Here is a 21,069-nt window from a genome sequence, read left to right as displayed (position 1 = left end):
TGCTTGCTTCCGGTGTGACAGCACCACAAGGGGGACTAGAGTTAGCAAACAGTCAATCCCTCAATAACACTGCAATAACAAGCTTTCCAAAAGCAGCTTTATCGATAGCCTTTGATTTGTAATAGTGCAATTAGAGTTTATAGCCAACACACATTTTTCCAATACAAGAGCAATTTATCTACGAGCTGAAACTGATGGTCGTCTTTGCTGCAGAGTGACAGCTGATGGGAGCCACAGTGAGGGTCCAGCATGACATTAAACATATGGCAGTTAAAGCCCTCAACATTGCAGAAACATGATCTGCACTTCTGCCTGCTGTCTGACTGACCCGTAAACCCATATACACAACACATTTAAAAGGATTTATTGAAGTTGGACTGTTCAGGCCGGAGTGAAACCGGCCCCTATTAACAACCTTAATACAGCATCAGAGGGTCAGGTTCTCCAGATAACGCTGCGTATAGGGGATACCTGTTCACTGTTAGGGCTAGTGCAGTGGAGCAATGCCAGTCCTACTGAGGGATTATAGTGTGGTGATGCTATCATCACAACCACTCTCCCACTGTCTATTTATAGTTCACAGAACCCCCCCCCCCCCCTCCTGTCTCTGTCAGATTCTCCATACTGAATGCCAAATGCATAAAATGGAGAAAGTCCGGAAAAAAACCAGAAGCACTAACCAGCAGTTAGTGTTTTTTGAAAATCAGGGGGAAATATAGCACCTGTCCCTTCTTAAGTTATATATCCAAGATTTATGATGCAGAAATACACTATTTTGTCAACAGAAAATGATTTTATAATGTTATGCATGCTAACAATTCAGTTGATACTGGTGGATGCCATTCAGAGCAACTTAAAATGAGGGAGAAAGTTTGAGTTCAGTCTACTGTTCAAGGATATTTTGAGCAGTGACATGGCTGGAGCACAGCCTGAAATGTTTGTGGACGTCAGCCACAGGTACACCCTATGAGACGTCAGTTGATTATTAAGGCATTTCATTAACATTACAACATAATTTGTTGAGTGGTTTAATTGATCTCTGGAGCATTAATGTCAGTTAATTTGGTTGGGTGAGGACTAAACTCTATCAACAGATCATTCAACAAGATTTTGGTAAATGAAGCGTTCTGTTTTCCATTTGTAGTCCAAGTAATATTGACCAATCACGTTTGAGCAGGCTTTGGTTGAATGCAGGTAAACAGTCCGTATGGAGAGGAAAAGAGGAGGAATTTATCTTCCAAAATGCAGTCTCGGAACCCATCAGCTAACGCCTGACGATGATTTAGCTTTTTACTATTTTTAAATTAGCTTGTAAACTGGCCACTTGTGAAACAATCAGTTTGTACACGTCTTCTCTCAACTCCTACTTCATTCTCATATCTGAAGTTGCGAATCAGACTGTAAATAAGTGTGTATGTGTATAAGCAGCACATGGAAGAGGAAGTCTTGGCCCAGATATCACCAGAACCCCAAAATATTGTCCCTTGCCCCCAGAGGCTAATCGTCGTCAGAACAAGACTATTAAAGAACATGACTATTAAAGAACAAGACTTCCTTAAAGACAGTTAGTGAACTGGTCTCTAACGACCAGTTTATAAAATATGGACAGGCTGGATCAGTCAGGCTTACTCTGTTCCTAATGTGAGTAAAAACTACTAGCAGAAAAGATTTCAGATGTGCTTTAGGGACCTGACCTTAGTTCATGGTCTTGAATGGATCATCCCTGTTTTCAGACAGAGACAGTGACAGCGTCTGAGCCCCAGGCTGGGAACACAGACGAACCGTGGCACCTTAATCTGGATTAGCTACTGAATCAGAAGCCTGGTTGCTTGTGTAATCCCGTTGACAAAGTTCCGGCAGCCCCTGTAGCCATTTGATGGCAGCTGATTCATCCAGGACAGGTCAGGCCAGCCCGACATGGGCCTGACAGGGAGACTGACGCAGTACCATACAGAAAGTACAGTTAAAACATGTTGTATGGATGCTGTGAAAATATCTGTATAGGGCACATAATTAAAGGTACAACAGAAAATCTGAAAGTATTTATTTAAAACAAGAAATTGTAACCATTGTAACTCCTGTCAAGCACTATAAGGTCATCATGAGTACAGTGATAAGTATTCAGATGTACTTGAATAATGGTACCAATACCACAATGTAACTAGAAGGGCTGACAAACAGGTAAAAGTTCTCCACTACAAACATAAGCATTCTCAAAAATGCTTCTTAAGTAAAAGTACAGTAGTATTATAAGCTAAATGTATTTAAAGTAGTAATTATCCACACAAATGACTCCAATGACATGATATATTATTATATATGGCATTACGAAATTGTTAATAGAGGATTTTATTGTTGTAGCTGGTCGAGGTGAAGCTATGTAACTACTTTATGTACAGTTCTGTAGTTTCCTCTCAAGAAGGGTGTAGGAAAGAAGAAAAAAATAATTCTGCTACACAAATGTTATATTTTTTGTTTTTGGACTTTTCTCTAGTTTTTGCTGTTTTGTGAAATTTTGGATGATTTTACCTTTCTCGGCCTCGAACAATTATTTAAAGGAGAGCATCAGAAAAGCTCTACTACTTTGTGGAACTGAAACATGTTTAGGGGGCTACTACACAATGTTTTATTGTAAAAGGTCCCAAGTCAAAAACGCTGAGGACCACTAAATCTTTAATATTGTCTTGTGTTTTATGAGTTTCTTATTTAGTGTTTTCTATCTAAAATCTTAATCTGAAAAGTAACTACTATAGCTGTCAAATAACTGTAGGAAGAAAGTGCAGTATTTCCCTCTGAAATGCAGTGTAGTATAAAATAGCATAAAATGGAAATACTCAAGTTGTAGTACAGCAGGCTACTGGGCTGATTGTACTCTCTACCAATGTGAGAGAAGACTACAACTGACACAGAGTGAACCTCAACGGGGACATTATAGACTTGATAAGGTTATAACAGCGACAGCATAGAAAGCTATAATTATAAAGTATGACAACACTATTAACCCACAATAGAAACATTGCAATAGCATTACAACATACTTATATATACTGTTTTGGTGCATGTGCAAACATGAGTGTCTAAGCTTCAAGTGAGAATCAACTCCTACTACTACTACAATATGAATAGCCTAATATTAATAATGATACTACACGCATCCAAGCACACACACGCACGCTTACCCATACTAACACAGCCTTATGTATGAATCAGGCCCAAGTAGGGAATGCTGTGCTGCACTGGAGTTGGTTATTTGGCGAGCGAGAGAGTACACCATGGACAGTTTATGCAAACACGGACAGGTTATGTTTTCACTCTTATGAAAACCTTTTCAAACCGGACTCCCTGAAAAATCTACATAGAAAGGACATATATGTTAAACTTTACAATCTTTGAATGAATTTGGCATACAAATAATAGATTTTTCATATAATTTAAACTTTTAGAAATTGATTCCCCTGTTCGTAACGGCAGTCCCACGGTCTATCAGTAGAAGGAAAACGTCGGTACAAGGGGCGCAATTTCCAAAATGTAAGGTCTTATGATAATAAGTCATATTCGGTGTGTCATATGTAGGCCTATGCCGATTTAAAGAAACAGCTTCAATTAGATATGTAAATATATCTGAAGCCTGTTATGTCGTGTATCAGCTTTGAACAACAAGCAAGGTCCAATAAACAATAATTTCTCCAATGCAGTTTGACGCTACACTGTCCATGCGCTATACCAAGGTGCGTAACGGGAATTCCACGCTGCGCTTTTCCTCTTGTGAAAGCGTTGAATAATGAAGACAGGCAATAGTACCTGTCAATACATTAGACCCGTACATAGGATTTGTTTACCGTAGCAATAACTACTTTTGGATAATTTAAGGTGTTTAAACAAGGAGGCAACACGCGGACGAATAACATTCCATGCAAAGAGGTAAAGGGAAACATAAGTACAAACAACCAGCAGCACCAGACACCGTACAAGAGTTAAAGGTGCAGTTTGAGACACTCACCCTCTATGGCAGATCCGTCCAGCACGGTGCTAAAGTAGAAAAATAGATTTGAAAGAAATGGCTTTCGAATTTATTTTGTAATGCCAGAAAGCTCACTCCGCTGTTGAGATCTCTAATTCCTATTTTATCTAAAAACTGATGCAGGCTCAGTCCTACGCATCCAATGTCACAGAACGCGGCCAATGCGAAGTCATGTAGAACAGCTAGTCTGGTGATGCATTTAGGTACCATGACACAGACAGTAAATACGTAGGTGTTTAAAACAGCCTACCCCATAAAATCCGGTTCGGAGTTTCGATGCTGAATACGATTATAATTTAGACTACCGGTTACGTTAGTCTAGTTTTTAATGCAAGGTTTAAGTAGCCTAATTTAATTTGTATCACCGGGTGTAGGAGAAATAAATAGGCATGTTGACAAGTCTCTATAAAGCCTTTAAAATTAACTATAGATAATAGTGAAATATGTAGACATACGGATATATGCTGCCCCTGTTTTGAAGACTTGGATTATTCTCTCGTCTTTCCCACTCACCATAGTGATATTTATTTGACACGAGTATGAAATATAAATGTTTCCCCCACAGTACCTGAACGCAGCAGCAGGCAGTGTATGTGACAGACATGTCGTGCAGTGACTCAGAGGTGAGTCAGAGCGTCGTGTCCCGCCCACACCGCGGCCAACAGCGCTCTTGCGGAAGCGGGCACAGTCACGCAGCCCCCCACAGTCCCTCTGTGCGCGGTTTAAAGGGACGCCAACACCCGGTCCATGTATGGAAATCATTTCCATTGACCATTAACAGGTGCAGGTATAATTGCCTTTGAGGGATATCAATAATAAATTAGTTCACATGATAAACTGACAAACTTTTACTTCAGTAAGGTTTTTAATGCATTACTTTTACTTGCAGTGGAGTATTTTCACAGTGCTTTTACTGAAGTAAAGGATCTGAATACTTCTTCCACCACTGGAAAATAATTCCTCTGTGGTTGAGGAATGGAGAGAAAGGTTGAAGGGGATTATTAAGGAATTAAAATAGGCGCTCAATGTTCCAACTTGGAGTGTATGCTTTATTTCTTAGTTTTAGTTGGGTTAGCTTTTGAACGTAAATTGAAGAGTTTTGACAATAAACATGTGCAAAACGTAATGTAAACACATATAGCTGGTGATTGAGTTTGAGTGAAAAAACAATTCAGGAAATTAGAAAGGTGTGAAGACGCGTTATAACAGATAGAAGTTTATTGGTACAATGGCAAAAGTGAACAGGGAGACTATCCTTCATATGGAAAACCAAGTTTAATTCCGTCCCAACAATCTCTTCTAAAATGTCCTTGACCTCTGACTTACCTATTGCAGGGAATCAAGAGAAAATATCAATAAAGTACTATTGTATTCTCAACAATACGTAGCTTACCCCTTGCATGACTCCTTTTTTAATATGTATTTCATGTGATCCTTCAAATATTTTAGTTCTTCACTTAGACAGAGACCGTAGAGGTGTAACTGTTCAAAATGACCTGTGTCATCTGTCTGCTGTAAAAGGAATGCATTGGTTTTTCTTAGACATGAAACTCATTTAGCCTGAAATGTGTAACAGCTGAACATTGTTTTGGCCATCGAGTTAAATACAACATAGACATGTTAATGTTGTCAGTAACACCTGTGCTACGACCACTCAACATGTCTGCTGTGAAAAATGTATTTGGCTTTTTAGAAAATTGTAATTAATCAGATCATGGTCTGCAAATATGAACGTTAGTAATTAATGTGTTCTTCCACTGAAATTCTTCATCAATTTAGGCATGCATCTGCTGTCGATCACCTTCTGTTTTGATGCTGCTTTTCCTCCTTCAACTCCCTCTTTCTGACATGTGTTGTCATGCTGCGCCCTCAGGTGGTGGAGGTTATTGTTTTCTCACTGACACTGTTTTGTGAGATAAACTTGTTAAACTAATAAAGAGAAATGTAGAAATAAAATATAATAACGTATATTTCTTAATGTATAATTCGCAGATGTTAGGCTAGTGTTTTTGTGAGTTTTACATCAGTTTCAGCCTTCAACCCTGCTGCTGCTGCTTTGTTTTTTTCTCGTACTCCCTGATGACGTCATGTTAGTAGGAGCCCAAAACCTCTCTGAATGATGACGTCTCTCTCCGGGTGCGGTAGCACGCGCCTGTAATCCAAGCTACCGGGAGGCTGAGGCTGGCGGAGCGTTTGAGCTGAGCTGTAGTGGACTGTGCCGATCGGGTGTCCGCACTAAGATCGGTACAGGGATCAGTAGGTCGTCTAAGGAGGGGTGCACCGGCCCAGGTCGGAGACGGAGCAGGTCAAAGCTCAGTAGTGTGCTCGCGCCTGTGAGCAGACGCTGTAGTGCAGCATGAGTAATACAGCGGAACCCAGTCTCTTTATACTCTTCGACAAACACACGCTCAACTACACTATCTTTATATGTTACAGCAGCTTCACTCAACATTTATCTTATTGTTCCCATGGAAACCTTCACAAAACACTTTCTGTGTGTTTGTCCTCCACCTGGAGGAGAGTAGCAATGACATCAACCACAGCAGGAAACCAACAGGGTTTACTTTCAAGCATTCAATAAACGTGATGGAGAAGAAAGATGTCTCCAACCAGAAACTTTTTCTGTGTTTTACACTTCAAACACACATAAATATAATATGTCCACAAAAATCCCTCCAGGTATAAACATCAGGATCACAAACATTTAATGTTTTCTATATGGTTGTTGAGTGGTTCTTAACTGCGCCATCTTCCTCCACCTGCATATTCTGATAGACAGCACAGACACCTGCTCCACCTACAACCTGTTTACAGCCTCTCCCAGCAACCTGCAGCCTTCATCTACACACCTTTAGATACCAGCAGAAAGGTGCAGCTTCAACCTCCACCTGCAGCCTTTATCTACATACACGGTTTAATACACTGTTAAAACATTACGTAAAAGTAAAGTGTAATGGAAAAATACTTCATGGCTTCAACTACAACATCTCTCTATCTATCTATCTATCTTATGGGAGGCATCTGTGGTGATATATCGATTACATGACAGATCAGTGTCTTCAATTTCATAGCAATCCATCTAATAGTTGTCCCAACATGTAATTAAAATCCCAAACAAATTCACGGTGGCACTAGGGGTAAAGTGATGGGATCACCAAAGTCAGTAAGTAACCTACAAATGACCAAAGAAATATAAAACGACTACAAAGACACGCAAAGCAACTGCACAAAGACACACAATAACAACAAAAGGAGCAAAACAGCCACAAAGTGACACATTGACTATAACACGTATAAACCTGAAGTACATACAGTAGTTATAAAGTGTAATGCCTATATGGAATATATGGAATTCTATGAACACATACCAATTCTAGAATGTTAAGTGATGTCATAAAAATAATTATCTCACATACAAACACCAACAGAGAACTGTTCAATCCCCACAATCCTGCTGAACATAGAGCATCAGAAAACTAACAAAGAGAGAAAGAGTATAAACCATGAACGAGAAGATGATTGCAAGACAACACCTCCTTGCTGAAATGGAGCTTGCTAAAAACATGAGGAAACTAACCCTGGAGGAGAGAAGAGTGGAGGTCAGAAGACAAATGTACATTGAGCTCAGCTGGGGATCAGACACTATATAAGCATGATGGCTACCTGCTCCTGATGAAAGAGGCTCAGAATCACAATCACAATCAGAAATCCTTTATTAGTCCCGCGACGGGGAAATTTACCGTGTTACAGCAAAAGAACAAGAAAGTAAAGTGGCGAGTACACAATTAAATAAAATAAAATACAATAACAATAGTGTAAGTACAAAGTCGTTGATACAAAATTGTAAGAGTGAATATTGCAGAAGTTATAAAAAGAGCACATGACAGTGATAATTGCACAAAAGTGGTGGAATAGTCTGTTCTTGGTGGTGGTCTACCAGGGGCCGTGATGATTGCACAGTCTGATCGCTGCAGGGAGAATGGACCTACGGCAGGGCTATTCAACTTCATTAGCAAGTGGGCCGAATAGGAAAATCACTCGGGGTTTGTGGGTCACACAATACTTTGTCAATGAATCACTACAAATAACTCTTACTTACAGTAGTGATAATAGTTACTAATACATGAAATGAACTAGTCACGTACATCCCTTTGTTTCACTTTATTTGTATCACCTTAATTCATTACAGAAAGCAACCAGTCCATTCAAAACAGTAGGAAAGCTATGGTTACAAGGCTTCACACAAAAGTGCAAAATGTTGCATCTTTAAAACCAAGGAGACAAGAGTTGTTTTCCCAACAGGTCCATGTCCACTAATGTAGAAAAAAGATGAACAGTATTCACCACATTACCAGTAAGTAGCCCTGTTTATAATATCCTCAACACTTCCAAGCATACATAAGGTGCTTTGAAAACAAGTTCATATCCATAAAATGAAATAGTCAATGCAAATAGAACATAGTAAAACAGTAGCATCAGGCTCACAATAACATACATATCTTACACATTTTTACAATTTAAATGTAAGTAGGCTTGTTTGAATCATAAAGCAGATCTGTCTTTGCATTTACACTAAGAATGCATTACATGCCTAAGTCAGGTGATGTACTCCTATAGAACTAACAAACATATCAGACTTCTGTCATGTTGAGCCTGTTTGAGTCAGTGAGAGAAATTACACTTTTGGGGTTTTTTTTATATTCAGAACTCAGTTTTCACATTGAACAGGTGCTTATTAAATGATATGTATCTTGTTTATGTGCACATTTCCGTGTTTACTGCGTTACTTTGCGCGTTCACATTCTCTCCTCTGCTTCGAGGGGCTAAGTCATTCAGACACAGCGGAGGAAAGGAGAGGAGAGAACTAAAACAAAGCAGAGATGCTATCGTGGCTCTCTTGTTCCATGCAAAAGCGACCAAAAGCCACTTGACTCCGTTTAAATGATGCTAACAGTCCCTGTACTTTCCTTCTCCGTTCCTCTGAGCCCACGGGAAATCTGGCAGAAAACGAGCCGTGACTTGACTTGTAGTGTCGCTTCCCGGTGTATTCTTTCATCACGGAAATACATTCGTAGCACGATAAACACACCAGTTTATTACTTGTTGCGATTGGCAAAGTAAATAAATATTTGTCAGTCCATTCGCTCTGGAAGTGACGATTTTCAGAATCAACTTTAGGTTTCTTTGGCTTGGAGAGAGACATCTTGAAGCGTGTTGTTAGCTTGCAGAGCTAAAGTAAGGGAGTGACTTTCTCTGTGGCCCGCCAACCCAGTGTGTAGCGTGAGCTTGACTGAGCCGATGGCAGGTGCGGACAGAGTGCGTATATTTTTCCGGACGCCGCTGCAGCTCGAAGTGGGATGGAAACCCCTGCGTTTTCGCCGCATTTGGTGTGAATCAGGCTTTAGTTTTATTTATGCTATATATACCAGCCCGATTTTCAGGCAACCTCTTGCGGGCCAGAAAAAAGTTCAGAAGGGCCGTATCTAATAGGCAGTAATTGAATAGGCCTGATCTACGGTATCTCTCCGTGAGACACCGCAGGTGAAGCAGCCTGTCACTGAAGGAGCTGCACAGTGCAGACAAAGTGTCCTGGAGGGGGTGGGACATGTTGTCCAATAGAGAGGACAGCTTGACTGTCATTCTCCTGTCTCCCACCACCTCCACAGTGTCCAGAGGGCTCCTCAGGACAGAGCTGGCCTTCTTCACCATTCTGTTCTGTCTCTTCCTGTCAGCAGCTGAGATGCTGCTGCCCCAGCAGACCGCTCCATAGAAAATAGCTGATGCCACCACACCACCCTGAAAACACCCGTGCTCCTTCTGTCTGTCATGTTTACCTGTCTGTGGACAGGAGTCTTCCACAACCAGCTACCTGTGGAAGACTCCTGTGGCTGTGGACAGGAGGACAAGCCACACTTGTGGAAGAGTCCAGTCTACTGTCAGGTAAGCTGAACAGTTTAATTAAAATATTAATAACAATTCTCCGCACGGGAGGAGCCCGATTTTTTTAAAAGGGTGGTGTGGCTGTGAGCCTCTCTCATCGCCCCCCCAGGACTCAGTGTCCTGCAAGAGAACAGCAGCAGGTTACCATAATGCTTGTATTGTCTCGCTTTCTGAGCCCGACTCTCCCCAGCAGGAGGCGCCATGACTACACTCCACCGCCACACTGCGTTTCTTTGTTTGTGTGATGTATAAACCATAATAAAATTGTGTTGAAGTGAAAACCTCAAGTTGTCCTGATTAGGTTTTCATGTATAACTCCTCTCCTGTTAACCATTGATTTGATTAATTTCAGTGGTCGTGGGACAGACACAGTCACTGTGGGGGTTTGAGTGGGTGACTGCCCGGAAAGAAGCACAGAGATGTGTGTAAGACTGCAACTCTGCCTCCTGATGGCGAAGAGCCGGTAGCCATCATGCTTATATAGTGTCTGATCCCCAGCTGAGCCACTGCTGACTCTCCCCAGCAGGCTGCACCATTAGCACAGTTCCACAGTAAATAATAAAACAAAAAAAATTAAGTGATGCTGTTTCTCTACGGAGCAAATCCTCCAGCATAACGGTCATACAGCGGGGAACTGGCCTGGCTGTTCTTGAAGGCAGTCCAGTTTGCATATTGCTCCTCTGCTTTGAGCCTGCACTTTTCCCTCTTCTTCTCTGTATGCTGCTGGTACTTATCAACCCAGTGTCCAGTCTGTCCTGCATCCACTGCAGGGTCTTATTGACTATTGATTGAAGATAAAAGTTTACTTACAATTTACTTACAATTAAATACAAACTAACTAGTTAAATACAAGGTCAGTGCAGAGGAATGGAAGGATTATGATACACACGTTCACATTTGGGGCTTGATTCTGCAACAAAGAGGAGATAGATGGAGCTGTTGTCTTTGGCAGGCACACTGTCCATGTTTGTCTCTCCAACCCAGTTGTTGTGCAGAGTTTTCTTTTTCATGTCAGCTGACAGCTTGGCTTACTCTCTTGTTCTTTTGTCAGAGCACTCAGACTACAAGTGGGGCTTGTGAGCATCACCTGTTGCCACTGTTTTCAGTTGGCTCTGCTGTTTTTCCTTCAGGAACTCCTGCCTCCTTGTCTTCTCCATTCTTTCTTTCAGTGCTCTTTCTGTCACTTGTTCTCTCTCCTCTCTGTCCCTTTTGCACTTCTTCAGCGTCTCCAGAGCGACTGTTTGTCTGCGCTTCATCTCCATTGCTTTCAGCTCAATGTACATTTGTCTTCTGACCTCCACTCTTCTCTCCTCCAGGGTCAGTTTCCTCATGAAGCTCCATTTCAGCAATCATTTTCTCGTTCATGGTTTATACTCTTTCTCTCTCTGTTAGTTTTCTCAGTTCAGCAGGTGTGTGGGGAATGAACAGTTCTCTGTTGGTGTTTGTGTGTTCTTTTTATGACATCACTTAAAATTCTGGAATTGGTATGTGTTCATAGAATTCCATCTACTCCATTTAAGGTATAACACTTTATAACAGGGGTCACCAACCTTTTTTATACTGAGAGCTACTTCAAGGGTACTGAATAATATGAAGGGCTACTTGTTTGATACAAACTTCTTGAATAACATAGTTGCACGGTTCACCTTTAATGATAATATTATCATTAATAATAATAAAAATTATAATAAATATTAATATATGTCTGATCACATGTTAATGTTAATTATTCCTCACAATGATTATTAACAATGATTTACCATGGTAGGAAACACAGATATATTTAAACATGCAACATTATTTATGTTCTCAATCTATTTCAACATTTGAAAGTCAGAGTTATCACATCTCTGATATTTTTGTAAATATCTTTATTGACAGTTTTGTATGAATGAATTTGTAGCATTTTGTTCAAAATCACACCAGTTATATTTTAGTACAAAGTATCACTTCTGTAAAAACAATTAAGGAAATCATTAACTGTCGCATCTTCAAATCACATCCTGTTCACACTAACTTTGTAACATCTGAGAGTGGAGATCACATCGGAACCTTTCTTCTCATCTTAGAACAGTGTTTTCAATAACCATCATTAAACCTTTCAAGACCTCTCCATCCGAAAAGGCTTTCTTGTACTTTATTAAAAAGAAATGTGCAGCTTCCGTTGCTTTCTGTGACTTGTTCACCGGCCTCGTGAAAAGAGACTGCTGCTGCCCAAAGCTGCCTTTAACTCCCGGCTTGTTCTGCCCGCATTGTTGCGAAGTGTCTCCACAATGTGCCCTAACCCTAACCCGCAAATGAGATAATTCTTCCTCCCAGTTAGTTTTCTTTCGCTTTTCTGCCATGTTTAGTGTAAAAAACGCACCTAGCGCCCCATCGTAGCTGCTCCTGCTAGCTTGTCTCAGCAAAAAGGGAAATGGAGATTTAGCTTGCGCATGGAACTCTGACGTTGAAAGGAGCCAGTTGAGGTGGTTCGGGCATCTAGTAAGGATGCCACCTGGGCGCCTCCCTAGGGAGGTGTTCCAGGCACGTCCAGCTGGGAGGAGACCCCGGGGAAGACCCAGGACTCGGTGGAGAGATATATATATAGATAGATATATATAGAGATATGTATATATATATATAACTCTGACCCCAGACAGGGTCAGAGTTCTTAAATATAAAACATTTGTTCTTTTTATTCTATATTCGATATTGTCATTTTAAAATAAAGAATAATTCAAGTGTTATTGATTTTAAAAAAAAAAACTTTTTAGACGGAGCTCCATCTATTTTTAGAACATGCCCTGCGAGCTACTCACGTAGTCCCTGCGGGCGACCAAGTGCCAACGCTAATGCCCACGACCAAGTGCCCATGTGGGCACTTGGTCGTTGGCGTTGGCGTTGGCGTTGGCTACCCCTGCTTTATAACTACTGTATGTACTTCAGATTTATACGTTTTATAGTCATTGTGTGTCACTTTGTTGCTGTTTTGCTCCTTTTTTTGTTTTTTTTGTCTTTCTGCAGTTGCTTTGCGTTTCTTGCGTTTCTTGCGTTGTAGTCGTTTCATATTTCTTTGGTCATTTGTAGGTTACTTACCGACTTTGATGATCCAATCACTTTACCGCTAGTGCCACCATGAAGTTTTTTGGGGTTTTAATTACATGTCGCGACTTCTATTGGGTGGATGGATTGCTATGAAATTGAACACACTGATCTGTCATGTAATCGATATATCACCACAGATACCATGTATACAAAACTTGCAGTCATATTTTTATTCAAAAATACTAATTGCCAAATCATTGTTCTTGGCTTATACAAAAACTGTAAGAAAAACTTCTATAACTATAAATTCAGAGAGTAGCACATTATAATCAACTATTCGCTAACAAATGCACTTTTCTTCTTTACATCCAGTCAACATTTCAATGTGTCCAATACTTTAGTTTATATCCAAGTACCTGAAAAAAATAATGGCATTTCCATCAGCCACAGCTAAACTCTGTGTTAAGTGTTAATTAGCTTATTTTCCCCCTAGTTTCTTTGCATTGGAAGGACTGTAGAGAGAAGAGGATGATGATGCAGTTAATATCTAAACAGGGTTTCTATTTTGCCAACGGCATGATTAAGTCCGGGATACACAGATGGTTTACCAATGTGTTCAGCGTGAATAGGTCTGTCTGACTGACTGATTGACAGTGTTTAAAGTGGCATTGAGTAGCAGCATTAGCATTAGGCAGTAGCTTGCCTCCCTAATGTCTGCAGGTAAAGGGTTCCATAGCTTTGGTGCATAATTGCATTGATGTTTCTGGGAACATTTAATAAACCAGTAGTAGATGATCGCAATGTTCTTGGGGGCACATAGTTGATTAGAGAGTTGGCAGTGTAACTTGGTCCGGTTCCGTTTAGGGCTTTGTATACAAGAAGGAGGACCTTAAAGTCAATTCTAAAAGTTACTGGAAGCCAGTGTAGAGCAGCTAACACTGGACTGATGTGGTCTCTCTTGGTTCTAGTCAGTAGTCTAGCTGCAGAGTTTTGGATGAGCTGAAGTCTCTCCGTTGTTTTTTTTGGTAGGCTGGTAAAGAGTGCATTTTTGTAAATATCTTTATTGACAGTTTTGTATGAATGAGCACATTTGTAGCATTTTGTTCAAAATCACACCAGTTATATTTTAGTACAAAGTATCACTTCTGTAAAAACAATTAAGGAAATCATTAACTGTCGCATCTTCAAATCATATCCTGTTCACACTAACTTTGTAACATCTGAGAGTGGAGATCACATCGATTCAATACATTCGATTCGATTCATTACAATAGTCGAGTCGGCTTGAGATAAAAGCATGGATTAGTTTTTCAGCATCCTTTTAATTTATAAATTGTGGGATTTTATATTATATTTCTATGGTGGAAGAATTATGTTTTTTGTTATGCTTATTAAAGCTTAGATCTGAGTCTATGATAACACCAAGACTTGTAACTTCAGGTTTAATCCAAGGAGTAAGTTTCCCAATGTTATTCAGCATAATTTCTCTTTTTGTTATAGGACCTACTAGTAGGAATTCAATTTTTTTTCTCATTGAAGCGAGAGCGAGAGAGCAGGCAAGGAGGCAGGGTCAAAAACGGGCAGGTCAGGAAAACTAAACAGGTAAACTAGACTATCGCTGGAGAGCTTGGCAGGAAAACACAAGACAATCTGGCAGGGAACAAGTGATCACAAAAGAGAGAAACACAAACCGGTCTCGCCCTGCGGAGGCCGGTTTGTGTTTCTCTAAAGGTTTATTCTGGTTAAACATTTATACATGCAAAACATTTGACCTGAAAACTATGGTTTTGAAGCTGTCCTGGTGTTGGGTTGTGTATTATCACCACTACCGTGCTAGCATGTGGCCTTCTAACATACTGAAGCTTTTTAAAACATCATTCCCCTTTTCTTCTGTCTCCTCTTCATCAGTCTCGTCCATCACCAGTATTACTGAGCTTATTTTTATTTGTCTTATTTGTATTCTAGTTTTGTGTTGTTCGGTCATTACTGTTTTGTTTTCAGAAGAGTTTTTCAAAGTGGAGATAACTCCCACTGAGCCTGTTCAAATGTCTGCAGGTTATTTTAAACATGCAAAATAAATTGTGTGTTTTAACTTAACCTTGAATTCTTTGGTTAATTATTATTTGTAAAGGTTAAACCAGGACCAGATTAACTGGCCATCAAAATCAACACATGAAACATATTTATTTCCCTTCAAATCTCTCAGAGTCTATGAAGAACACGTCTTCAGGCATTTCAAGTGTTTACAGTTAAATATGAATGATGCATTTGCGTGCAGTTTCCGTAGTGTAGCGGTTATCACGTTCCCTTCACACACGGAGGCCAGCAGCGTATAGGTGTAGAAGATGTTTTCTTGGCCAAAAGCCCTTCAAAAACGACACGGTTTGAATCCCACCTTACCCAAATAAATGGTCACAACCCAGGCTCTAGGGCAGGACAAACAAACGATAAGGACATGAAATGCCAAAATATATAAGCGATTTATTTGCAAACAGGACATAAGTTGCGAAGCAAGTTTATGCAAACACAAAAGAACGAGGTTTCCTGCTCAGGCAGGGAGAGAGAGCAGCATCGCGGATGGTCCTGAGGTGCGCTGCGCCCAGGTGCTCCAGATCTGACGGAATACTGCCATCACCTCCACTGACACCTTAAACAGATACAACACAGTGACTGACACAAGACAGGTTAAGCAGGGGTCATCACACTTCCCATATTTAATTCTGAATATTATGTGACAGAATGTGTGCATAATACGAAACAATTACATTTAACATCTCAAAACGTTATCATGTGTAACAAATTACTCTTTTGAGATGATAATATATGTATGATTTAAAAGTTAGATATCAATGCTACTTTAATTGGCTGTTTATGCTAAGTTGTATCGTACTTATTTTAATTGTATTTATTTACATACATATTTGTGTGTGTGTGACTGAGAGTGTGAGTGTGAGTGTGTGAGTGAGTGTGAGGGTATATTCAGGGTTTGGTGGGTTAGTGGTCACTTCCTCTTCTCTGCAACCCATCTGTCCCTTTCAACCACATAAAAGTCAGACTGTTGGAACTCTCTCCAGGTCATATCCTGCGAAGAATCTACTTTCTGCTTTCTTTCTGTGCGGACGCTTTTCTGTTAAGCTCTTGCCCAGAGAACAGTCATGTCTGGAATAAGCGTGGCTCAGCAGGTGGCTATCATTTGCCTATCCCCTGCATAAAGTGAACTTTATTGACAACTTTTTTTAATTGACAATCTGTTCTGGCAGCGTAGAGGCCTTTTTGGATGAAATGGATTTTCTCTAAACAGATCTGGAGAAAAACTGTTCGCTTCCAATATAGATCACGCCATTAGCCACCCAAGTTTGGCTAAATGCAAGGAGACACCATCCCCCACACCACCAGATAACCACCACGATGACGTCCAAACAACTGGAGCGAGTGACCTTGCTGCAGTACCAGCCACAACAAGCCTGCACACCAAGGACCCCAGTCCCTCAACTCAACCGCCAGACATGGATGAAGTTAACATTTTGTGGAGTAGCATTGAGACACCCTCCCCTCCCCCTTCCTCCCTTTTAGCGACAGGATGAACAAATTGGTGAAAGGTGGTCTTAAAATGACACCTCAAATAACCCCCCCGCACAAAACCATCATCCCCCATTCTTCTCCCCCCTCCCAGACGTCCCCCGCACCTCCCCTTTGGCTTATGCCAAAAGCCTGCTCATGGACACTCTAGGACATGGGTGTCAAACTCTGGCCCGCCGTGTAATTTCATTTGGCCCTTGAGGCAATATCAAATTAACATTAGAGCTGGCCCGCCGGTATTATACAGCGGCGATGCAGAACTTTTCTGGACAGGTGGGAGACAGAATATCTGTTTATATATGTAAAAGACAGACCTGTTTGTCTCGTTTGTGGAGCCAACGTGTCGGTAACTAAGGAGTACATTAGGCGACACTATGAAACGAAACACCAGGACAAGTACAAGGACCTGGACACGACTCAAAGGAGCCAGAAAGTAGAGGAGATGAAAAGAGGTTTGGTTTCACAACAGAATATGTTCAAAAAAGTCACAGCACAAAATGAGGCTGCTGTAAAGGCAAGTTATATCGTGGCAGAAGAAATCGCCAAATCAACCCGACCCTTTAATGAGGGAGAGTTTGTTAAAAAGTGCATGCTGAAAGTTTGTGACCAAGTGTGCCCAGAGAAAAAGCAGGACTTTTCAAACGTAAGCCTGAGCAGGAACACAATAGCTGAGCGCACATGTGATCTTGCCACCAATCTGCATTACCAGCTGATGGAAAAGGGAAAATATTTTGTTTCTTTTCCCTTGCTGTGGACGAGAGCACTGACGCGTCTGATACTGCGCAGCTGTCAGTCTTCATTCGCGGTGTCGACTCAAATCTGTGTGTTACGGAGGAGCTTTTGGGATTTAAATCCATGCATGGCACAACCACAGGGAAGGACATCTTTGAGGAGGTTTGCAAATGTGTAACTGAAATAAACCTGCCGTGGGATAAACTCGTGGGATTAACCACTGATGGTGCGCCAGCGATGAGTGGTAAAAAGAATGGACTGGTGGGCAGGATTCGTGAAAAGATGCGGGAAGAGAACTGTGCAGGTGAGCTATCTGTTTATCACTGCATCATACATCAAGAGTCACTGTGTGCTAAAGCCCTAAAGATGGAACATGTTATGACCACAGTAACACAAGTTGTTAACTTTATAAGAGCCAAAGGTCTGAATCACCGCCAGTTTAAGTCTTTTCTGGACGAGTTTGGTTCGGAACACACAGACGTGCCGTATCACACAGAGGTGAGATGGTTAAGCCGCGGAAAAGTACTGAACAGATTTTTCGAGCTGCGTGAAGAAATATGTCAGTTTCTGCAAAGCAAAGGACACAGCAGAGCTCTGGGAGCAAAAGTTTCTGTGTAAGCTGGCCTTTCTGTGTGACATCTCAAGCCAACTTGATGCGCTGTACCTGCAGCTACAGGGGCGGGGCCGCATCATCACAGATATGTACTCGTCAGTGAGAGCTTTTAAAACTAAACTCTGCCTGTGGGTGTCATGAGCCCTCTCCCTGCCTGGTAACACCACTAATTGTTTTCAATTATGTGCCACTCTGCTCCCTGCTCTCTCTACTCTGTCTGATTACCTCCACCTGTCTCTGCTCTGCTCCACCCTCGTTAACCTACCAGCTGCACTGCATTTACCACTCATCATGCCCTGTATAGAAAGCCCTGTTTTTCAGTGCCTGCCTGCCTGCCACGACTACGACTTTTGAATATCCCTGAACTGTACTACTGCCGTGCCTCATTCAGTCCTGTTGTGTGTGTTTCAATAAATCCTTGATCTCGAAATTGCGCTCCTGGGTCCTCGTCTGTCTGTCCTGACAGTGGGAGAATCAGCTGCTGCAAGGAAACCTTGGCCATTTCCCCTGCTGCCAAACCATAAAAACGCAGATCTCTATCGCCGTGTGCGCACAGTTTGCTGAAAAACTCAGTGTACTCGGCGCTGAGTTTATCCGGCGACTTTGATGGTCAGAAATGTAGATTTGAACTGCTTAGTAATCCCTTCGCAGTTGATGTGGAAAAAGCACCAACTAACCTCCAAATGGAGCTGATTGAACTCCAGTGTGATGACACGCTGAAGTCAAAGTATGATGCTGTTGGCGCCGCACAGTTTCCACAATTCATCCCTGACACAATGCCTCAGCTCCGCACCCAAGCTGCTCAATTGCTCTCCATGTTCGGCAGCACTTATCTACAGGACTGTCTCAGAAAATTAGAATATTGTGATAAAGTTCTTTATTTTCTGTAATGCAATTAAAAAAACAAATGTCATACATTCTGGATTCATTACAAATCAACTGAAATATTGCAAGCCTTTTATTATTTTAATATTGCTGATTATGGCATACAGCTTAAGAAAACTCAAATATCCTATCTCTAAATATTAGAATATCATGAAAAAGTATACTAGTAGGGTGTTCAACGAATCACTTGAATCGTCTAATTAACTCGAAACACCTGCAAGGGTTTCCTGAGCCTTGAAAAACACTCAGCTTGGTTCAGTAAACTAAATCACAAGTATGGGGAAGACTGCTGATCTGACTGCTGTCCAGAGGACCATCATTGACACCCTCCATCAGAAGGGTAAGACACAAAAAGAAATTTCTCAAAGAGCAAGCTGTGCACAGAGTGCAGTTTCAAAGCACATCCACAAAAGGTCTGTTGGAAGGGGGAAATGTGGCAGGAAACGCTGCACAATCAAGAGAGATGACCGAAGCCTTAACAGCATTGTGAAGAAGAGTCGCTTCCAGAATTTGGGGGAGCTTCAAAGACAGTGGACTGAAGCTGGAGTCCAGGTATCAAAAGCCACTGTTCACAGACGTGTCCGGGAAATGGGCTACAATAGCCGTATTCCCATGGTCAAGCCACTTCTGAACTCAAGACAACGGAAGAAGCGTCTGACTTGGGCTATGGAAAAGAAGCACTGGACAGTTGCAGAGTGGTCCAAAGTCCTCTTTTCAGACGAAAGCAAGTTTTGTATTTCATTTGGAAGTCAAGGCGCCAGAGTCTGGAGAAAGGCTGGAGAGGAGCAAAATCCAAGTTGCTTGAAATCCAGTGTGAAGTTCCCACAGTCAGCGATGGTTTGGGGAGCCATGTCAGCTACTGGTGTTTGTCCACTGTGTTTCATCAAGCCCAGAGTAAATGCAGCTGTGTACCAAGAGATTTTAGAGCACTACATGCTTCCGTCTGCTGAAAAGCTCTATGGAGATGAGGAATTCATTTTCCAGCATGATCTGGCACCTGCCCACAGTGCCAAAACCACCAGTAACTGGTGTACTGACCATGGCATTAGTGTCCTCGATTGGCCTGCCAATTCCCCTGACCTGAACCCCATAGAGAATATGTGGGGTATTGTGAAGAAGAAGCTGAAAGACACTAGACCCAACAATGCTAATGAGCTAAAGGCCGCTATTGAAGCATCCTGGGCATCCATAACACCTCAGCAATGCCACAGGCTGATTGCCTCCATGCCACGCCGCATTGATGCAGTAATCCGTGCAAAAGGATTCCCAACCAAGTACTGAGTGCATTAATGGACATTTTCAAATGTTTGATTTTGTTTTGCTGTTATAAATCTTTTTTTTTACTTGGTCTGAGGAACTATTCTAATTTTTTGAGATGGGATTTTTGAGTTTTCTTAAGCTGTAAGCCATAATCAGCAATATTAAAATAATAAAAGGCTTGCAATATTTCAGTTGATTTGTAATGAATCCAGAATGCATGACATTTTTGTTTTTTTAATTGCATTACAGAAAATAAAGAACTTTATCACAATATTCTAATTTTCTGAGACAGTCCTGTATGTGAGCAACTTTTCTCCTCAATGAAGATGACAAAAACGTCTCACAGGATACGTCTGACTGATGAACACCTTCGTTCGATAATGAAAGTTGCCTCAGCTCAAAGCCTGAACCCCGACATTAATGAACTAGTATCCAAGAAAAGATGCCAGGTATCTGGCTTGGGCACATCAGATTAGATCAGTGTGTTGCAAACTGAGCAGTAAAAAGGCCTGAATGGTTGATTTATTCATTGTTATTTTGTTTTCAAATTTATTAGCCTGTGGAAAAAGTTAATGTTGATATTTACCTCAGAAGGCTGCAAATAGAAAAGAGGCATTCCATTTTTTATTTAAATTTTATTTAATATACCATTGATGTTTTTTCGTTCGTTTTTTGAAAGTTGATTTTGCACTATTAAGTTATATAAGCGTTGCTTGTTCCATATTTAGTGTTAAAGCAAATCAGTGTAGCAAACTGAGCAATAATTAACATTTTATTCATGCACTTTCTCTTGCTACTTCAAGGCTTGAATGTTTGATTCATTCATTATTTTATTTTCAAATGTATTATTAGCCTGTGGAAAAAGTTTATTTTGATATTTACCTCAGAAGGTTGCAAATAGAAAAGAGGCATTCAATTTTTATTTAAATTTTATTTGATATGCCATTGATATTTTGTAATTATTATTTGAAACTCGATTTTGCATGTCAATATAAAGTTATATAAGCCTTGC

The 21,069-nt window shown here is 40.9% G+C and overlaps 1 protein-coding gene and 1 pseudogene across 1 annotated transcript in view; one reads left to right on the top strand and one right to left on the bottom strand.

Moving 5' to 3' along the window:
• The window catches only part of LOC115020160 (SERTA domain-containing protein 2-like), a 42,886-nt gene extending 38,722 nt beyond the window's left edge, over positions 1 to 4,164 (bottom strand). The window contains exon 1 of the mRNA XM_029450087.1: positions 4,001 to 4,164. The gene's annotated coding sequence lies outside the window, so the exon portion shown is untranslated. The remainder of the gene's footprint in view (positions 1 to 4,000) is intronic.
• Positions 4,165 to 7,524: 3,360 nt separating this feature from the next.
• On the top strand, positions 7,525 to 20,533 carry LOC115020225 (general transcription factor II-I repeat domain-containing protein 2-like; annotated as a pseudogene).
• Positions 20,534 to 21,069: the final 536 nt, after the last annotated feature.

Source organism: Cottoperca gobio, chromosome 15, assembly GCF_900634415.1.
Source record: "Cottoperca gobio chromosome 15, fCotGob3.1, whole genome shotgun sequence".
NCBI lineage: Eukaryota > Metazoa > Chordata > Actinopteri > Perciformes > Bovichtidae > Cottoperca > Cottoperca gobio.
Note: the sequence above shows the minus strand (reverse complement) of the source record. Positions and strands in the feature narration are given on the sequence as shown.